The sequence below is a fragment of the Herpailurus yagouaroundi genome, unplaced genomic scaffold, assembly GCF_014898765.1.
Source record: "Herpailurus yagouaroundi ecotype Mexico unplaced genomic scaffold, PumYag 198, whole genome shotgun sequence".
NCBI lineage: Eukaryota > Metazoa > Chordata > Mammalia > Carnivora > Felidae > Herpailurus > Herpailurus yagouaroundi.
The window spans coordinates 15,970,314-15,980,795 of NW_024412429.1; the positions used below are offsets into that span (position 1 = coordinate 15,970,314).

Here is a 10,482-nt window from a genome sequence, read left to right on the forward strand (position 1 = left end):
GGCTCGGGGCCGCGGGACAGACCCAGATCCTGCGGACTGCGTCCTGCGGCGGCCTCGGAGGCCCTGGCGGCCCCGTCTGGCCTAGGCTTGGTTGAGCGGCAGACACTCGCCAAAAGGCTGGGGGTCCCGGGTCTTCGCCGTGGGGCTGCCCCACGGGCGTGATTCCAGGTCTTGTCCTTCTGCCGGGCAGGCACAAGTGACAACGAGTGGTCAGTGGTATGGTCAACGTTACGGCGCTGGCGCGCCGGAGGTGTAGGAGGATGCTGACACAAAGGTGAAGAGGGTTTATGTAGCACCTGCTGTGTGCAGACGCTGTGCTCCTTCCAAGGCCGGCTTCCGGGGCGCGCAGCCTGTGAGCTTGTACAGGCCCTATGCTCAGCAGGGTCCCGTGCTTGGTTGAATGTTTGGCTGTTCCAGCCTTGGACTTCTTAACGATTTTGGAACACAGGCCCCTGTATTTTCATTTTGTACTGGTTTCTGCAAAGTAAGTAGCCCGTCCTGGTGAGTGTGCTTGCATTTAACCTTTTCAACAACCCCGCAGGAAACTGTAAGTAATAGTAATATTAGTGTTAGTAACAGCCATAACTTCTAGTTATGAAACACCGAAGTGTTCTTACAAGAGCTATTCTAAGTGCTTTCGAGGTAAAAATCTCCTCGAATAAAACAAGATTATGAAATGGACATTAGAATGATCCATTGTTAAGATGAGGAAACAATCACAAGGAAATGAAAGAACTTGTTCACGCGTATACAGCTAGCTGGTCAGGGGCAGAATGAGGATCAGACCCCAGACCATAGGCCTAAAGCACAGAGAAGGGAGCATCCTGCGGAAGGTTCCACTCTTTGCAGCAGAGCTTAAAAATGGAGCCCCACGCACCTCGCTTGAAAGCCCTCGGCGGACCTCTGTGCTGTTCTAAAATGAAATAAAATCAGAGAGATAGGAGCTCTTCTGGGATTCCATCCAGTTATCCCGCATGCATCCATTATTGGCTGAGGATTTCTTGGCCTTGACAATGGCTTTTGATTTTACAGTTAACCTTGCCACCTATCCAATCCATAATCACTTAAAAGGCTTTCACTTGAGCACCATTTAAAAAAAAATCCTTAAGGGAAACTGAGGCTTTCAGAAATCTATTAATAGTATAATTTGTGGGAGTCTGGATGGCTCAGTCAGTTGAGCATCCGACTCTTGATTTCTGCTCAGGTCATGATCCCAGGTTTGTGGCATAGAGCCCCCCACCCCTCCAGCTCCACACTGAGCCTGCCACCTGCTTAGGATTCTCTCTCTCCTTCTGCCCCTCTCTGCTGCTTGCTCTCTCTCTCTGAATAAAAATAAAAATATAATAGTATAATTTGTAATAACCGTGTTTTCAAGGTGCAGTTTCTCCTTTCAGTGGAATCGCTACACAGTTCTTAAATTTTCAATAAAAACACACTGCCCGAGGAAACACATAGTTGATGAAACCCCAAGTCACCTGGCAGAGAACCAAGCCAAGGAAGTCCCTTCTCTATTAATTCCAGCATCCAGTTGTTTCAGAATTCAATTTTATGAAGTCTAATTCTGGTCACAGTGGTCAACCTTGTAACTCTTCTTCATGACAACATAAGATATGAAAAGATTGAATTCCCACAGTCTTTTTAAAAGTCAGCATCGGTTAGGGTGCCTGGCTGGCTCAGTTGGTAGTGTGTGAGTCTCGATCTTGGGGTTGCAGGTTCAAGCCCTACATTGGGTGTAAAGATTACTTAAAATAAAAGTCTTAAAAAAGAAAAGTCAGTATTGGTGATGGATGCATTAACTAACTAGATGGGAGGAATCCTTTCACCATGCATATATACATCACCACTATACACACTTTGTGTATCCTACAATTGTATTTGTCAATTACACTAAAGCTGGGAAAAAAACAAATACACACAAAACATTTTAATCAGTGTTAAATTTTTTTTTTCTCTGAGTAACAGCAATGCACTTCCGTGTAAGTGGGAGCAGGAAAAGTGCTGGGCTGGCCCCTGTCCGGATGCCTTTGAACTTTCTGGCATGTCAAGACATGAGTCCAGTGACTCTTCAAGGCAACATCTGATGATGTGTCCTTTGAGGGTTGAGAGGGAGGACTGAGTCTAGAGGGAGGCCTGAGCTGGACTGTGGAAAGGACCACAATTTGGCACCAGCTGGCACAATGCTGTAGGACATGCAAGCTGGCGGTGGGGGGATTCTGGGCATGATGACGGTTTAATTAAGCAAGGGAGGGAGATAAGGATGAACAAAGCAAGTTCCAGCCTAGATTTCTCACGAAACTGCATGTGTGAATAGTATATTATGATCCATCATACCTTGGTACAGACTTCTGCTTTCCTTTATAACAACAACAGAGGCAGAAAGCTACCAGCTGTGTGACCTAGTACACCTCCTGTAAATGCTTCTTCCAGATTCAATGCCAGGCTGAATTTGGGCCATGGTGTCTAGGAACTCTTCTGCTGCTCAAGTTTTGGAAGAGCACTGTTAGGAAGTTGCACCCAGAGGAAGACAATGGTACAACAGTAGGCTGGATGCATTGGAGGAGGTGGAGGCAGGGCGAGGAGGTCTTCAGGATGGGCTGTTGGGGAACCCCTGAGATTTGGCTCTGGTAGGAATGGGGGTGGAGGTGAGGAGGAGAGGGACGATCTGGAGTCTGAGCACCCAGCCGGACTGGAAGTGGAATGAGGCCTGAGAGGCTGCAAGGAGATAAAGCAGAGGAGAGAGGAGGAGAGTTCGGCTTGGGACACATTTAGTCTGCGGTTCTGATAGGGGAAGGCAAATATTTTGCAGTTTGGGAACAGGCAGTCCTGGGCACATCCAGCATAAACCAGAATCTCCAGCTCATTCTGCTATAATGTTAAATTTTATCCTGAAATGTGTTTATAAACCTGGCACGCTAAGGTATATGTTAAATAAACACGAACTCTGAGACGAGATAAAAATGCCTCCTAAGGAGCTCTGGGAAAATGCAGAACTATCTATCAGGCGCCCAGGTGGCTCGGTCAGTTAAGCCTCCAACTTTGCTCAGGTTACGATCTCAGGGTCTGTGGGTTCGAGTCCCGCGTCGGGCTCTGGGCTGACAGCTCAGAGCCTGGAGCCTGCTTCAGATTCCGTGTCTCCCTCTCTCTGCCCCTCCTCCTGCCACGCTCTGTCTCTCTGTCTCAAAAATAAATAAAACATGACACACAAAAAAAACCCTCTCTCCAGCACTTGAGGTCTTATTCCCTTGTGATGTCACACGTTTATTGCTCTGCTCTCTCCTTTTGTTTGCTCGTTTGTCTCACAAGGTATACGTGTTTCTCATGGCAAAATTCGTAATATGACAATAAATTTGGGGGCTTTCGACTTGTATTTAGAAACCTGTCACGGAAACCACTCCTATAACATGTTAGTTGTCTAAAGCTTGTTTTAAACGAGTATTATCTAATTTAAATATTTTCCTAAACAACTGAAGGAAACCTGCAAACAACCAGTGTTAGTCAAAAGCATCAGATTAAGAAATTATGAAATTCTCCAAAGAAAAATGGAATGATAATGGTTACAAAAATATTTTGGCTGTTACACAGCAAGATAATCTTTAAAAGAGAGGTTAACAGTATGGAAAGGATATCACTGCTGTATTATCGCTGTAGCAGAGGTATCACTGAAGAATTAGAACTGATCCATGTAGTTGGGTTAGACAAAAAGCCAGCCCCTCCTTGGGAGCTGGAAATAATAGACTACCAAGTGAAAATGTTGTAGGGTCAAGCATTTCCCCTGCTTTAACAAAGTTGGCAATCAGTGGGTTCACCCTTAAGTGAAATCAGATTATAAATGAAATCTAGTTCTCCGAGAACTAGAAAGAACCAGCAAAGTATAAACTTTGCTGGGGGGCGGGGGGGGGCCCCGAAGCACCAGCAAAATATACACTTGTGTGAGAGATCTTTTCCTTTTATAAAAATAGTAAAAGTCCTTGGGTTTATCTCTGGACTTTGAGGCCCTCAAACAGACGTCAAGTGAATGGACACTGGAGCCAGGCCGCCTGAGATGAAATCTTGGCTTACTCTCATTCTAAATTGCTTAGAACTTTGGAAGATCACAGTCTTAAAAATGAGCACTGGGTGTTGTATGCAAACCAATTTGACAATAAATTATATTTAAAAAATCATTTTTTTAACTACCCCATATATACAAACAAATTCTTAAAACATTTTCTTTCCTTTGAGAAAATAACAGATTCAGACAGTTTGTAGGGAGCAGCTGGAAGCAAGAGACGTGACTTATCCCCAAGAACTTAGAAATCAGTTGGCTTCACTGGATTAAACAAAACGGAGATATGCAAGACACTTTATAAGGACACTATTTCCCCAGCCAAGACAGAACTCTAACTGAATACATTAACATATATAAAGAAGGAATGTGGTAATCACAATAGAGGTTATTGTACAATGGGAACTCAGGGGAAAGGCAGTGGACCTCAAATGTTAATACTGTCTTGTCCACCTGATACTTAATTTCTCACCAAAATTAATAAATGAGATTTTGAGTTTTATTTTTTTTTTTCAACGTTTATTTATTTTTGGGACAGAGAGAGACAGAGCATGAACGGGGTAGGGGCAGAGAGAGAGGGAGACACAGAATCGGAAACAGGCTCCAGGCTCCGAGCCATCAGCCCAGAGCCCGACGCGGGGCTCGAACTCACGGACCGTAAGATCGTGACCTGGTTGAAGTCGGACGCTTAACCGACTGTGCCACCCAGGCGCCCCGAGATTTTGAGTTTTAGAAGATCCGGATTCCATGCCCCAAGCCTGCAAACCTGTGGCTACAGTCTCCCCATCCATTCACAGGACATGTCAGGAATGTTCCAGAAACAGGACCCTCATGTCACAGTATACTCTAAAACAGCAATGAAAAAAAATGAACGCAGTTCTTCAGGGTCCTTTTGCTCCCACAAGTTGGACCAATGGGTCTTGAAGGACAAATGTTAAAAATTCCACCAAAAAATATGATAATTTGCCAAACATTCCATTAAATCAACTTTTAAAAGCAAATGTGGTTTCTAAATTAAGCAAAACCCCAGCTTCTTCTAGATCTTTAAAATGTCTTTGTTATTTTGGAAACTCTTATGGCTTTGGGTGGGGAGTGTGGGATTTTCCTGACCCTATTTTAGACACGCTTTAAATTTCTTTTAAAATAATGCCAACTTTCTTCCAAAAAACAACAAATAATTCCTGTTAATAAGACATTTGTAAAAGTTGAGGGTGAAAAGTTTCTCATATGCTCTGCTCTGGCTTGTCAGGATTGGTTCTGGCTTTTGCTGAAGTTTTGACAAAAATAGTCAAAACCATTTTGGTGATTTTTCTGATTCAGACCAGGCTACATTTTATTAGCAGTTGAGATTTAGCCAACTATGTTCATATGATATATATTAAAACTATAATATATAAAGCGATCCTCATCTACTCGTCTCAACAATATCATAAAAATAAATTAGCCTAATTTTTGAAAAGAGATTTTTATCTTCTGCTGAGTTCAGAGACTTAGCCTCAGTTGAAAATAACCTCTTTATAAGCTTGCATTACTAGTCATAAATGTCCTTGGTCTATAAAGCTTCCTCTAATAAAAGAGAAAGAGAAGGAAGAAAGATACAGAAAGTTGAGCACTCAGCTAACCATTTCTTTTTTTTTTTTTTTTTTTTTTTTTAATGAATGCCTCAGCCTTCCCAAGGACAGATGTCTCTTGAGGTTGTTCCTCAAAGCTTCATCGTTGATACAAAACACTGACTTATGAGGATAAAGTGTCTTTATTTCATTGGATCAATCAGCCACAATTACTTATTACCGGCGCCATACAGAGCAGTGACCAGGAGGTACAGTGAGTTAAAAAGAGAGGAAAAGGTATTTAAGTCTAACCTCAAGGACTTTCAGATTAATGAGGAACCGTAAGATATGGAAAAGAGGAAAACCAAAAAAAAAAAAACCACAACCACAGACAAAACCAGTCACTGAGCGATATTGAAAACGTGGCAAGTCATAGCTGGAGTTGTAGAAGGACCTGGTGATAGCCAGAGAAAGACTTCACTGGGGAGCTGCATCCAACTCCACAAGATAAAATGAGAAAAAGTAACACTTCTCTAATTCAGCACATCATGCTTCAGGCTGCGCCACTGTATAAGCACCTATGTGAACAAAACTCCCTGAATCCGCTGTTAGACACTGCAGTGTTCACTCGTAGTCACAGAAACTCCGACGTCAGTGTAGCCTGACTTGCCCCAAAGCAAAACCAAATCCAAGGCCCAAGCTTATGTTTTCCAGTTTTGACATCGCAATCATACATGTGTCGGAGACTGGTAAGCTATTCCCCGAGCCTGGGTAGGCACGGCCTTTGGTTTGTGGCTGGCGAAGCGTGTGGCTTCCGTGTTTGCTCTAAAAAGCTCGTGAGTGATTCCATGTGCCCTCTCTTCTCCTGTATTCTGGCTAGACCCTGATTCCAGGATGACCTCCACATGTTGAAGGTGGTACAGCCTCCAACAGCCTGGATCCCTGAATATCTGCATAGAGCAGATAACGCCCTTACTTCCCACACACACGCATCCTGGGCAACTGGATTTCCTAAGAGTACATTCTATTCTGTTAAACCACTGAGCTTCAACAACTAGCATCACCTTAACTATACAATGTGTCCTTTTTAAAACACAGAAAACTAAAACAAAGAGATGTGTCATCCTGTTGAACTATGTCAGAGAATGTTAGAAATTTATGAAAGGAGTTGTATTATGAATTCATATTTATTTTTTATGTATTTTTTAAGTTTACTTATTTATTTTTTTTAATTTATTATTTTTTTTAACGTTTATTTATTTTTGAGATAGAGAGAGACAGAGCATGAACAGGGGAGGGGCAGAGAGAGAGGGAGACACAGAATCTGAAACAGGCTCCAGGATCTGAGCAGTCAGCACGGAGCCCGACGCGGGGCTCGAACTCACGGACCGCGAGATCGTGACCTGAGCCGAAGTCAGACACTTAACCGACCGAGCCATCCAGGGGCCCCTAAGTTTACTTATTTAGATACAGAGACAGCATGAGCGGGGGAAAGGCAGAGAGAGAGGAAGAAGAGAGATAATCCCAAGCAGGCTCTACACCATCAGCACAGAGCCCGACATGGGGCTTGAACTCACGAAACCGTGAGGTCATGACCTAAGTCAAAACCCAGACGCATAACCGACTGAGCCACCCAGGCGCCTCTCATATTTATTTTTTTTTTTAAGTAAAAGATAAAACATCTGCATGGTGAGTAAAATTAAACCTGTAAGTATAGATATAGTTAGAAAAAAACATGGAGAGATATAATTATTTGAGGGAAATATTTTTTTTAACCAATCTGTAATAGAAATAGCTGTTCGGTTCTCACCCCATCTGCCTTGCCAGCCATGCCCCCTGTAGCAAGGGCTAGAATAGCTTCTGTCTCAGGTGGAGGCTCTTCATTCATCGAATAAGAAGGTTTTGAATGGATGGTTACCCACAAAGTAACCCCCCCCCTTCTTTTTTTCTGTGTAACACTTCAGTGAAATTCACGGGGAAGAAAATATACAAAACAGATCATCCTGGCACTGCTCTGGTTGAAGTACAAGTGAGTATGTGGCTCCAGCCCCAAACTGCTCCTGGTGCCCCTGGAAACAACAAAACCCCAGGGGCACTTAGGAGCATAGTTTAAAAGCCACAATTTACATTATTCAATCACAAACTACTAGGTACAGTCACACTAAACATCCTTAGTTTCTCTTATAACTTGTAACAACTGCTTTGCCTTGTACCAGTTTATCTGCACGTCTGGAAATTATTTCAACTTTCAACCTACGTAACGTCTTACCTAATACATTCCATTTTCCTTTAAACCATTTTTTAACATTCATCCTCCTTCCATTTTTCACTGCCATCTGCCTAGTTCAGGCCCAGATTGCATGACTCCTTTGCCTCAGTTTCTCCCAGTCTCCCAATCCATCCTGCACACATTCTCTTGAGACCTCTATGGTCAGAGCTGACCTGGTCCCGGGACTTCCCCTGACCATTCAATCCTGTCTTAAATAGTCTCTTCTCCTTCTACCCCGCTACCCAGAGTATATCGCTTCCTCACATTAAATCGTAAATAAACTTGTTTGTTTGCCCTCACTGGATATAAGCCACTTGAGGATGGAATTTTTATTTTGCTCATTACTACATCCCCAACACCTGAAACAGTACATATCATGTATTTGTTGCTCAGTAAATAATTCTATAAACGAATAAATAAATACCCCAGAGTATATATCACCTGAATATTACTCTTTTCAGCTCAAAAACATTCAGACTCCAACATTAGCAAGCCCTGTTGCCCTTTTGCAGCCTTCTTTCCTGTCTGAGTCTCCTGGATGTTGATACAGCAACACAGATGATTCTCAAAGGCATTACATGGAGGGAAAGACACCAATCTCGAAATGCCTGTATTGTATGATTCCATTTATATGACATTGTCAAAAGGACAAAACTTTAAGGGCAAAGAACAAGATCTGTGATGCCAGAAGTTATGGGTGGGGATAGAGGCGACTCTATAAAAGAATAGCAGTGGGGGGAATTTTAGAGGGTAACAGAACTGATCTGTACCCTGACTATAACGTTGGTCAATAATCTATACATGTGATGAAATTCATAGAATTGAACTCCAAAAGAAAACAGGAAAAAAATAAAATAAAATATAGAAGCACCTGGGTGGCTCAAAGTGTCTGACTTCAGTTTAGGTCATGATCTCATGGTTCGTGAGTCCTAGCCCCACATCGGGCTCTGTGCTGACAGCTCGCAGCCTGCTTCGGATTCTGTGTCTTCCTTTCTCTCTGCTCCTCCCCCACTCACGCTCGCTTTCTGTCAGTCTGTCCATCTCTCTCTCTCTCTTTCTCAAAAATAAATAAAATGGGGGCGCCTGAGTGGCTGGCTCAGTCAGTTAAGCATCCGACTTCGTCTCAGGTCACGATCTCGCGGTTTGTGAGTTCAAGCCCTACATCGGGCTCTGTGCCGGTGGCTCAGAGCCTGGAGCCTGCTTCGGATTCTGTTTCCCTCTCTCTTTCTGCCACTCCCCTGCTGGTATTCTATCTCTCTTTCAAAAATAAATAAACATTAAAAATATTAAAATAAACATTAAAAAATTAAAAAATAAATAAAATATAGACATGTAAGAAAAATACTTTTTAGTCCTGTGTGTCCTAAGATCCAGAAAAGTTGAGTTTTTGCTCTCCCCCATCTCTTGCTATGATTTTCTGGCCCCCTGCTATAACCTCTCCTATAACCTCTCCTGTTTCTATCCCCTCCTTGCTAAGTCTGTACTGGACTCTCCACGATGAAGTTCTTTTGCAACAAAACTGCCAGATTGATCTTTCTAGAACACGACTTTTACCACTTCCCTCCTCAGAAACTTTCAGCGGCTCCCTATCACCTACAGCGGTGGTTTCCAAGCCTTTCTCCTTTTAAAGCCAATGAATCCTTGTCAGATGCAGTCTTTCTCAGGAGCCCAGTATGCAGAAGAGACTAATTTGGAGATTCCCCTGGTCACCCAGTTGACACCCCATGATTTCCATCTTACACACCACCCCAGACCCCCAAAGTATCTCCACAGAACCCCTAAGAACTCCTAGAAGGACTAGTTGAGTCACCAGTTGAGAAGGACCAGTAGTCACAAGGACAAAACCTAACTTTTTAGATCTGGGTTTCTGATCTCTAAGCTCTTACTGTTGGTCCTAAAGAATTTATGGGACCATAGAAAGGTCAGAGAACTGGCAGATTTGAGATTCAAGCCCCAATCTAACCACTGACCAGCTCTGAGGACCTTGTTGAGCCTCTGTTGCCCCACAGATCAAGTTAAGGTAATAATAACCTCTCAGAGTGCTCTTGTGATGACACCACATAGTATGTGAATTCTTCTGTAAAGTACAAAGTGCTTTGCAAAATGCGTGATAGAATATTATTATGGGAGACAACGTAAGTGGTGGCAAAAAATATGGGTTTGGGCCCTTTCGACCTTGTTCATGTACAGGTTCTGTTGCTGCCGTTGGAGTTTCTTATTCTCTCAGAGTCTTAATGCATGTGTAAAATGGAGCAAATATAGTATCACATTAGGACATGAAAGCCTCCAGAGGAAGAAGAGGGTTATCTCTTTCCATAAGCCTCTTTTTGTTTTTCTATACTGTGCCTTTTATTCCCATGACTTATTCATTCCATAACTGGAAGCCTGTACCTCTCACTCCCCTTCACCCCTTTTCCCCATCCCCTCACCACTCTTCCCTCTGGCAACCATCAGTTTGTTCTCTGTGTTCATAGGTCTGATTCTGCTCTTTGTTTGTTTGTTCATTTGTTTTGTTTTTTAGGTTCTACATATGAGTGATCTGTATGGTATTTACCATTCTCAGTGTGACTTATTCCACTTAACATAACACCCTCCAGATATTACCCTTGGAGTCCTGT

At 43.0% G+C, this 10,482-nt stretch overlaps 1 long non-coding RNA gene across 2 annotated transcripts in view; it reads right to left on the reverse strand.

Moving 5' to 3' along the window:
* Positions 1-6: 6 nt before the first annotated feature.
* LOC121013309 (uncharacterized) overlaps positions 7-10,482 on the reverse strand; it is a 16,790-nt gene continuing 6,314 nt past the window's right edge. Inside the window, exons 3-4 of one of the 2 annotated variants that reach the window (XR_005782628.1) lie at positions 1,476-2,712; positions 7-545 (exon numbers count right to left, since the gene is read on the reverse strand). This is a non-coding gene — a long non-coding RNA (uncharacterized LOC121013309). Of the gene's footprint in view, positions 546-1,475; positions 2,713-10,482 lie in introns of those variants that run through there. The other variant, XR_005782629.1, reaches the window with a different exon arrangement.